The sequence below is a fragment of the Brassica napus genome, chromosome A8, assembly GCF_020379485.1.
Source record: "Brassica napus cultivar Da-Ae chromosome A8, Da-Ae, whole genome shotgun sequence".
NCBI lineage: Eukaryota > Viridiplantae > Streptophyta > Magnoliopsida > Brassicales > Brassicaceae > Brassica > Brassica napus.
The window spans coordinates 8,052,619-8,063,580 of NC_063441.1; the positions used below are offsets into that span (position 1 = coordinate 8,052,619).

At 41.4% G+C, this 10,962-nt stretch overlaps 1 pseudogene; it reads left to right on the forward strand.

Moving 5' to 3' along the window:
• Positions 1 to 1,732: 1,732 nt before the first annotated feature.
• On the forward strand, positions 1,733 to 4,720 carry LOC106418805 (annotated as a pseudogene).
• Positions 4,721 to 10,962: the final 6,242 nt, after the last annotated feature.

Genomic DNA, 10,962 nt, shown 5'->3' on the forward strand with positions numbered 1-10,962 from the left:
TGCAAAATCTTCAAGAGGTTGAGCCTGATTCTGAAGGCCATCAGCCTTGGCAAAGATATTTACCTAACCAAGGAAAGAAGAACAAAAGTAGGATTCAATCATAATCGAGAAAACATATAATTGAAACTGCTAACCTATACAAACTTATATGAAAAAAATTCTAACCTGAAGTTAATATATAGGTCTGGAGTAAACTCAAAAAATATTGCTTTTGGTCAGTCTTGTGATCAACTAAAACTTGTTCTAGCCTAGAAATTTCAATATGTTCTCCATCTGATACGATACATCAGCATAACTACGTAATACTGAAATTATTATTCCAATAAAACATCACAGTATCTCATCTAGCTCATGGAAAAGAAGTTTCGCGACATCGCTGAGAAAATCAACATTAGGCATAAATGGGAAGTGAAAATAGTGAGTGAAAATAGCGTTATTTGCCACATATTTATAGTAGTGGGCCGATGGATACCTGAAACGGCAGAAGTGGGAATAGTATGCTTAGTTCAACATAGTGAATACCTTTATTCAACCCGCTAAACGCCCCGTGATGGGTCTATATGAGTCGGACCTGCGGGCCACGGGATGCGGTGACATATGTAAATCAGACTCAAGTTGACGAAAATGGATCTTTTACATAAATCTTTAACGGTTTTAAAAAGAATATGGATTACCATCAAACTAGACTAGACTAAGAACAAAGTAGAAGGCGAGGCCGAAATTTGTGTACGTTAAGATAGATTGTTTCTCTAGTTGTTCCTCATCACCCTTTTATAATCGTTCTCTTAATTCTCTGTTTCGATTTGTCCTTTTTTCTGCTGATAACCTGATGCAGAAGATCTTAGAACCTCCTTTGACCCATTCGAAGTCGTAAACTCTTCCTCCTATAAAATTGTTTGCCATTTCGCAAAGTTTTGTTTTGAAACTAAGTTGTTGACATTGTTTTTGGAAAATTTATTTTGCTGACTTGCAGTCAACTTGTAATAACAATATTTATTTATTAAATCGTCTAGAAATTTAGAAATACAGTTTACTATTGAAGAACTTCCTTTTTGATGGTAAAACAAATTTTTATGGTCCTAACCAGACACTGTGGGAACCGAAATTCGCACTGTCGATTTCCGTTTAAATAAGGAAACTAGGAAAATCCTAATTTCCCAGAGGACCCGGATATCTGCTAATACCACACGTCAAGCAATCAGAACACGAGAATAACAACGATAAAAATAAGAAATCGAAAAAGATCTTATTCCAAATTTGCGTATGAGCGTTTACAACAAGGTATAAGCCTGGGCTCGATAGCTGTCGGCGAGATTCCTAGTTCTAGAAACCCTAAGACGGCTAAACCTAATTGAGTCGCAGCTTGAAATAACAAAAACGGAAAATTGCCTAAATTGCTCTAAGTGCTAAGTTTTCTCTGAAAAATCGTCCAGTTTCGCTCCTCGCCTAGGACTCCTTATATACTAGCTCCAAGGTCAGTTTACGCTTTTACTCTTCTGCCCTTAAGCCGTCATAGCATAAAAATGGAGATATTCCATTTTTCCCGATCTTCACAATTATCATCAAAACTACCGTATTTATCCGCGGAAACTTGACATTTATCCTTCCTTGTGGACCAAGCATAAACCGTGCTGTGGTTTACGGGCTTTTGGTTAAGAAATCGTAAGATGGGCCTCGAGTCGTGTTTTAGGTCCCTTTGGGCCGTCTTCCGACTCGAAGCGTTTAATACGATTTCTTTCGATAAGGAACGAACTTTCCGCGGTATTAATCCGCAAAGTTTGATCGATGATTTAGAATAGCGGAAAAACTAGACTGAGCTCACTACGGTCATCGGGAGATAGCATCGAAAGTTTGACGAGAATGCATGGACTGGTGTCGTTTCGACGTTTCGGAAGAGCTCGGTCACTATGTAACGACCGAGCTTTGGCTCGAGCTCGGTCGCTACGTAGCGACCGAGCATGGCCGAGCTCGGTCGCTATGTAGCGATCGAGCGGGACGATCGCTACGTAGCGACCGAGCAGGACGATCGCTCGGTCGCTACGTTTGGTTAGTGCAGTGATTTCTTGGCGTCCGTTTCTTTTTCCGTGAATGTGTCTGGTAAGGTTCGGTTGGTAAGGCTTCGTTTTTGTGGTGTTTTGGTTGGGCTTCTATCTAGGACAAAATGGACGTTTATGATTGCGCCGCATCCGTATCCGAAGGTTAGGTTGATCGGGTATCGATATCCTTTGTCGGGTTATGAAGTCTCAGGTTTTATCGTTTGGCGGGCGTAAGCAGCAGCGATAAGTCATGGTGTGGATGTAAGAAGTAGAGATTATTATGTGGTGGGCTATGTGAAGTAGCGGTAAATCCCGATTATTGGCATGTGCTTATTTCTAAATTTTGATGAGCTGGTATGTTTCAGACTCGAGTGTAGTAGTTAATCGTTATTATGGGTTTAGATGCGGTTTTAATATTTATGTTTTGGTTCCGTAAGTCACCCAAGTGTGGGTTCTAGTTGCCGCTTTCATATGGGCTCTTGATTCTGGGGATGTTTTGTTAGACCGCCAGCTTATGTATGAATTCTTGTATTTTACCTTGGAGTGAATATCAAACCATTGACGGAAAAAAAAATATGACAGCACATTTAAGTGACTAAAGTCTTAGATCATGTGTCTTGTATCTCTAATTTAATATCGTTTGTCAAAAATGATTCATACGGAAGCGATAAAGTTCTTATGTATTATACTACACAAAAAATAAAGTATTCATATCAAAAGATAAAGAAGAATTTTAAGAAAAAATACAAGAACGAGAGAGGAAAAGTAAGTAAGAATTACAAGAACTCAAAGGGTGACAAGTAGCATATGGTATTTAGTTTGAATTAAATATCGTTTGTCAAAAATGATTCATATGGAAGCGATAAAGATGATCTGGGGGAGGAACCAGAACGTGAGCGGTGGTTTTTGTCGTTTAGTAAGAAAGAGTGGAAAAAGAGCGATAACAAAAGCGATAAAATTTGAGCGAAGATTTGAAGTTACCGGCTTTGCAAATCTGTTTTGAAGCTACGGTTCTTAAGATCTGATCTTGTTTCCCTAAGAAGGGCTCCAGTTTCTTCTGCTCCAAAAGGTGGTGTTGAAACTTTTAGGAGAGAAGCTCAGTTTCGGATTTAGAAAGTTCTGTAATCTTTTCGATTCTGTTTGATTGTCTCTGCTGGTTCGATTGAATGTTTTGGATATGAGTTCGAAGGAGATCTGATGTCGGCAGCGATGGATAAGGCCTTGATGGCCATGTCTCTTGAAGATGATGATGATGTGCCCTTTGTTATGCCAAATCTTCCTGAGTTTAGTTCGACTGAAAGGAATAAAAGAAGTTTAATTGGGCGTCTGCTCAACTTAGACTACCAGAATATGGGGGAGTTTATCTTTCAGATGCCTCGTAAATGGCAGAAACAAGGCCGTGTTAGAGGTATCGCTCTTTCGCAGGAACGATTTCAGTTTATCTTCGATAATGAACATGATCTGGTGGAAGTCTTAGAAAAAGGTGTGCATACTTTTCATAAATGGGCTATTGTTGTCGAGAGATGGTCGGAAGTTCCTCCTCCTGATTCACTGCAGTATATTCCAATATGGGTTCAAATCAGGAATATCCCGATCAACTATCAAACTCAATTGGCAATTGAAGCGCTTGGAGATATAGTAGGAAAGGTTACTGATGTGGCTTTTGATCCTTTGAAGGCGCGAAGTAATGTTTATGAAAGAGTTAAGGTTCGGTTTGACGTCTCAAGACCTCTGCGCAAAGAAAAAGTGATAGACTTATCTAACGGTGGAAAAACTAAAGTCTTTTTCAACTATGAAAGGATTCAGAAGAGGTGTTACACTTGTCAGAGGTTGTCTCATGAACAGTCTGTTTGTCTGATCACTATTCAGAGGAGACAAGTTGAAGCGGATTCAAGAAGAGCTGGCCAGAGTATTGTGAAGAAAAAGTCGAACGTAGTTCTTTTGGAATCTGATCCGCTATTTGGTGTTTTGGAGGAAAATCAGGTTGGAATTAATTCTAATACTGGTCGATCAAGAATTGCTCCAGAAGTGTTGGATGGAATGAGGCAATATCTTTTAGTGGCAACAGGTGAAGAAAGAATTATCAGAGAGGAGAGAGTCAATGCTTCGGTCAGAGAAGTTGAAAATGATCCGATCCTAAGGAAATCTGCCTTGACTTAGATCATGTACCGGCTGTGACAAGAGATTTACAGAGAGGCAAAGGATTAGTCTTTGATTACCCAGCTGAAAACTTGTTGTCTCGTCTGTTTGAACCAAGACCGCAAGGTGAAAAACTTTTAGCTGCTTCTATGAGAGCTAACCCTGCATCTGAATGGAGGCCGGAGATTACATCATCAAGAGTTCAGCAGGTTGGGTTCTCTCAATCATCAGCTTCATCGTCTTCTTTGAGTGGTTCTACGGGGTCTAGATTGAAATCTTTTGATCTTAATCTTTCCGGGACCTCCTCAAAGAAGAACAGCATCAGGAAAAGGCCCGGAAAAAATATGAGGAAGATGAATGCTAATGCTTGCCAAGAGAACAATATCCAAATTTCTCTAAAAGATGGAATGCTAATTGGAAGTGTGGAGAAAAGGAAAGTGGTTGATCAGATGGGTGGAGTTCCCAAAGCTGCAAAGCAAATAACTCAAAAGGCGGTCCCGCAGGAGGGACTGTCCAAAGATCAATGAGCCTACTTGCTTGGAATTGTCGAGGACTGGGTCGGTCCCTGGACTTGACAATTCACAGGCTCATGGAAATACGTAAAAAATATTTCCCTGAGTTGCTTTTTTTTATGGAAACTATGCATTCAAGAAATGACCTTGTAGATATTCAAGTTTGGCTGGGGTATAGTCGTGTTTATACTGTTAACCCGGTGGGAAGAAGTGGTGGTCTTGCGGTTTTTTGGAAGAGTGATGTTGATATTGAGGTGTTGTCTGCTGATAAGAATCTTGTGGATATGAGTGTACAGTTTGGGGACAAAACGTTTTTTGTGTCTTGTATATATTGTGAACCTAATGAAGGAAAAAGAAAATGGTTTTGGGAGAAGATTATTAGACTGGGAGTTCAAAGAAGCGGTCCATGGTGCATGATAGGTGATTTCAATGCTATTTGCGGTAATCATGAGAAGATAGGAGGACCTTCTAGAAGTGATGCCACCTTTGCATGCTTTAATGATATGCTTAAGGCTTGTAAGATGAAAGAACCTATTAGTCAAGGTGATCCTTTCACTTGGGGTGGTCGCAGGGGAGATCATTGGGTTAGTTGCAAGTTGGACAGATGTTTCGGTAATAAAGATTGGCTTGATATTTTTCCAGATGCGAATCAATCATTCTTGGAAAAGAGAGGATCAGATCATAGACCAGTTTTGGTTAATCTTAACACGGTGCATCAGGGCAGGAAAGGAAGATTCAGGTTTGACAAAACCTTGCTTGGATTACCAAATTTCAGAGAAAAAATTGTAGAAGCTTGGAGGGGTCATAGAGGGCAGTCGAATTTGAGGTTAGCTGCCAGGATCAGGATTTGTAGAACCGGAATATGTGAATGGAAGAAAAGCTTCAGTCTGAATGCAAAAGCAAATATTTTGAGAATTCAGAACGAGTTAGAGGCTGAAGAATCTGGTCATTTTCCTTCTCGGGTTAGAATCCAGAGGCTCAAGATTGAGTTGGTGAAAGCTAATAGAGATGAGGAGTCTTTCTGGTTCCAAAGAAGCAAGGATAAATGGCTAAAATGTGGAGACAGGAATACAAAAGCTTTTCATGCGTCAGTTCAAATGGCTAGAAGCCGAAATTCAGTCGACGTTTTGGAAGATAAGAATGGCTTGTTATTTCAAGATGATTTTGCCAAAGGGGAAATAGCCACAAATTACTTCCAAGACTTATTCTCATCCACAAAGCCGACAATTTTTTCTGATTTTTTGATGGCTTTGCTCCAAGGGTGACTGAGCAGATGAACAGTGATCTTCTATCTTCGGTTGCTGATGATGAAATTAAAGAAGCGGTTTTTTCTATTAAAGCTTCCAGTGCACCGGGACCTGACGGTATGAGTTTCTTTCAAAGATTTTGGAATGAGATAGGAGGATATGTTATAAAAGAAGTTCAGAAGTTCTTCGATCATGGTTGCTTTGATAGGGAGTGGAACTTTACTCATCTTTGTCTCATTCCAAAAATAGTTAAACCTTCAAGGATGACGGATCTGAGACCCATTAGCTTGTGCTCGGTTTTCTATAAAGTTATAGCTAAGATTATGGTCAGAAGGATGCAGCCTTTGCTTCCCTTGATTGTTTCACCAAATCAATCTGCGTTTGTATCAGAAAGAAATATTGCGGATAATATTTTGGTGGCGCATGAAGTTGTCCATGGCCTAAGGACTTTTAAACCGGTAGCATCTCAGTTCTTGGCCGTCAAATCTGATATATCTAAAGCATACGACAGGGTTGAATGGGAATATCTCAGGGCTTTGCTTAAGGATTTGGGTTTTCATCAAAAATGGGTGGAGCTTACCATGTTTTGTGTTTCATCTGTTTCCTATTCGGTGTTAATCAATGATCAACCTCATGGTTTTATTTTACCTCAGAGAGGATTACGACAAGGTGATCCAATGTCTCCGACTTTGTTTGTATTATGCGCGGAAGGGTTGTCTCACCTATTGAGGAAGGCAGAAGATGTTGGAAGATTGAACGGGATTAAGTTCTCTGACCAGGGTCCTTCGGTCAGTCATCTGTTTTTCGCTGATGATAGCTTATTTTTGTGTAAGGCAGAGACAGATCAAGCTTCAGCATTACAAGAGGTTCTGATTGATTATGCTGAGGTTACAAGACAAGTGATAAATCTGCAAAAATCTTCTATAACCTTTGGTGCTGAGATAAATGAAGGAGTTAAAGAGAACATCAGAGATATTTTGGGAATTTATAATGAAGGTGGAGTTGGTACTTATCTCGGCTTTCCTGAGTGCTTCAGCGGATCTAAGGTGGAGCTCTTCAGTTTCATAAAGGATAAGCTGAAGAAGAGATTATCTGGATGGTTTGCAAGATCTCTGTCTTTAGGTGGAAAAGAAGTACTCCTCAAAGCGGTTGCTTTAGGGTTCCCTGTGTATGCAATGGGTTGTTTTAAGCTCTCGAAAACGACTATAGCAAATCTCACAAGTGCTATGTCAAATTTCTGGTGGAATTCGGTTGAGCATAAAAACAAAATCCATTAGGTTAAATGGGAAACACCCTGTCTTCCTAAAACGCTTGGTGGTTTGGGTTTTAAGGATTTGGAAAGCTTCAATCAAGCTCTACTTGCAAAACAAGCGTGGAAAGTTCTTCAGAGTCCAAATTCCCTTATTGCTCAAGTTCTGAAGAGCAGATATTTTGATAATAAAGATTTCCTTGATGCTGAACTTGGAAGTAGACCTTCATATGGATGGAGGAGCCTTCTGCATGGAAGATCTTTACTTAAAAAAGGTTTAAGAAAGGAGATAGGAAATGGGAAGTCGCTCAGAGTCTGGATTGACCCGGGGTGTGATTTTGGTGGTCGCTGGAATCCTTGGATGAAGAATCCATTAGTCAATCTTGATTTATTGGTGGGTGACCTTATAATTCAAGAGACAGGGGAATGGAACATGGAGGCTTTAGAGGAAAATTTTTTCCCTGCAGATGTGGAGATAATTGTTAAAAAGAGAAGAGCAGTCCATTGTGAAGACTTTTGGTGTTGGAAGCATAAGAGAAGTGGTGACTATTCTGTTAGATCAGGGAACTGGTTAGCCACTAGATGGGTTCTCAGAAACGAGTTTCAAGAGGCTGAGATGCAACCGTCTTTGAATAGATTGAAGGAAGAAATCTGGAACTCCTTAACTGCTCCAAAAATTCAAGCTTTCATGTGGAGAACATTATCAAATGCACTTCCTGTGGCGAGCAATTTGATAACCAGAGGAGTGAAAGCTGATATGCTCTGTCAGTATTGTGGTATTCATGATGAATCTCCTAACCATGTCTTGTTTACTTGTGATGTGGCTAGACAAGTATGGGCATTATCTAACTTTCCGACCCCTCAAAATGGGTTCCATCAAGACTTGATGTTTGTGAACTTCAGCTATCTCTTTCAAATGAGTAAGAATACTCGAGTTCCAGTAGAGACGAGGAGATGCTTCCCATGGGTTTTATGGTTAATTTGGAAGAACAGGAACAAATTTATCTTCGAGGCAAAGGAGCGGAAGGCCGTAGAAATAGTTGATAAGATTCATGAGGAAGTTTCTGCATGGGTTTTGGCTCAGCAATTGGATAATGAGGGTGAGCAAAGAGATGAGGAGACAGGTAGATTCGTGAAAAGAAAGTGGACTAAACCTCCACAAAATTGGGTTAAATGTAACTTTGGTGTGAAGTGGTTACAGAAATCCGAGGTGGCGGGAGTTGCTTGGATTGTTAGGGACAGTGAAGGTGAATCCCTTTTGCATAGTAGGAAGTCTTTTGTAAGAGTTAAAACGCTTGAGGAAGCGAAAGAAAAAGCTTTGGTATGGACTTTAGAATGTATGGTCGAGCATCGTTTAGACAACTTAATAATTGCTGGAGAGGATGCAGTTCTTTTGAAGGTCATTGAAAGACCAAGAGCTTGGCCTTCTCTTACTTCTGTCGTCCATAAGTTGGAGAATTTTTTGTGTAGGTTTGGATGTTGGAAAAGTAAAGTTAAAACAAGAAGCTCCAACAGATGTGCCTATCTCATTGCTGATAGTGCCTCGAAATCTAGGTGGTTTCAATCTTATGTGGCTAGAGGAGCCCCTTTTTGGATCTCAAGTATAGTAGCTTTTGAGAAGGTTTAACATCTTTGTGTAGCTTTGTTTGTCTCTTAGCATAATTATTTGATGCGGCATAGTAGTAATCTTGTTAAGGATTTAGTGCTGTCTGTTGTAGTTCTTCTGATGTAATATGGTTTCGGATAGCTTTCTGTTATCCTTTATAAATATAATCACCTTTGAAGGAAAAAAAAGGAAGCAATAAAGATCTTATGTATTATACATGTGGGAACCGAAATTCGCACTGTCGATTTCCGTTTAAATAAGAAAACTAGGAAAATCCTAATTTCCCAGAGGACCCGGATATCTGCTAATACCACACGTCAAGCAATCAGAACACGAGAATAACAACGATAAAAATAAGAAATCGAAAAAAGAGCAAAGTAGATCTTATTCCGAATCTGCGTATGAGCGTTTACAACAAGGTATAAGCCTGGGCTCGAGAGCTGTCGGCGAGATTCCTAGTTCTAGCAACCCTAAGACGGCTAAACCTAATTGAGTCGCAGCTCGAAATAACAAAAATGGAAAATTGCCTAAATTGCTCTAAGTGCTAAGTTTGCTCTGAAAAATCCTCCCTCCACGCTCCTCGCCTAGGACTCCTTATATACTAGCTCCAAGGTCGGTTTACGCTTTTACTCTTCTGCCCTTAAGCCGTCATAGCATAAAAATGGAGATATTCTATTTTTCCCGATCTTCGCAATTATCTTCAAAACTTCCGTATTTATCCGCGGAAACTTGACATTTATATTTCTTTGTGGACCAAGCGTGAACCATGCTGTGATTTACGGGCTTTTGGTTAAGAAATCGCAGGATGGGCCTCGAGTCGTGTTTTAGGTCCCTTTGGGCCGTCTTCCGACTCGAAGTGTTTACTACGATTTCTTTCTATAGGGAACGAACCTTCCGCGGTATTAATCCGCAAAGTTTGATCGATGATTTAGAATAGCGAAAAACATAGACTGAGCTCTCTACGGTCTTCGGGAGATAGTATCGAAGGTTTGACGAGAATGCATGGACTAGTGTCGTTTCGACGTTTCGGAAGAGCTCGGTCACTACGTAACGACCGAACGGATGGACGCTCGGTCGCTACGTAGCGATCGAGCGGAACGGACGTTCGGTCGCTAGGTAGCGACCGAGCTTTGGCTCGAGCTCGGTCGCTACGTAGCGACCGACCGGAACGGACGTTCGGTCGCTACGTAGTGACCGAGCGGGACGAATGCTCGGTCGCTACGTAGCGACCAGGCTTTGGCTCGGGCTCGGTCGCTACGTAGCGACCGAGCTTTGGCTCGGGCTCGGTCGCTATGTAGCGACCGAGCGGTACGGATGCTTGGTCGTTTCGTAGCGACCGAGCTTGGCCAAACGTAGCGACCGAGCGGGACGGACATTCGGTTGCTACGTAGCGACCGAGCTTTGCCTCGGGCTTGGTCGCTACGTAGCGACCGGATAACATGCATGTGCGGTAGTTGCGTAATGACCGAGCTTGGTCTTTCCACTTTGAGCTTTCAAGGATACTTCTTCGTAAAAACTTCGCATTGGTCATTTTTTACGAAGATCATATTTTTCTTTTACTATCTCCTTGGAAATACGATTTCCGAGGGTTTTCGGGTGTTAATTCCAATATGACCGTTTTTGACCCCAACAGTTAGCCCCCCAGCCCGTTAGGACCATGCATCGTAGGGTCCTAGCGTGCGGTTAGGCATGTTTGGCAAGTTAGGCGTGTTGGATGGAATTAATATCTGAAAGTCCGAGTTTGAATAGTAAATTCTCATGCTTATAAGAAGGGAGTAATTTGTTTCTAGCTCTTCACTTCATTATCTTTTCAAAGCTCAAGAGTGAAGAGAATCCTCTCGATTTTCTCTCTCTACCATTGTGGTTTTTTCTTTCCTTTCCTTCTGAGAATGTCTCAAGGGATTTCGGGCAACGCTCGGCCTACTATCTTCAATCGCGGAACTGTCTGTGACCAACGCGGTGAGGTTGTCCAAGAGATCGAGTTCGTGGCACACTCTGTTGACCCTGCCGAGGACGACGCATATTGGGTGGCTACGTGCAGTGTGGAAGAACCGCCTCCCGAGCCGTGGGTTCCCATGAGGCCTTTTTCGGAAAGGGTCGTTGGGAGACCGAGCAGGTGTACCCTTCCATTCCTTGGAACCGTACGCAGCTTCTGTCACGTTCCGGAAAAAGT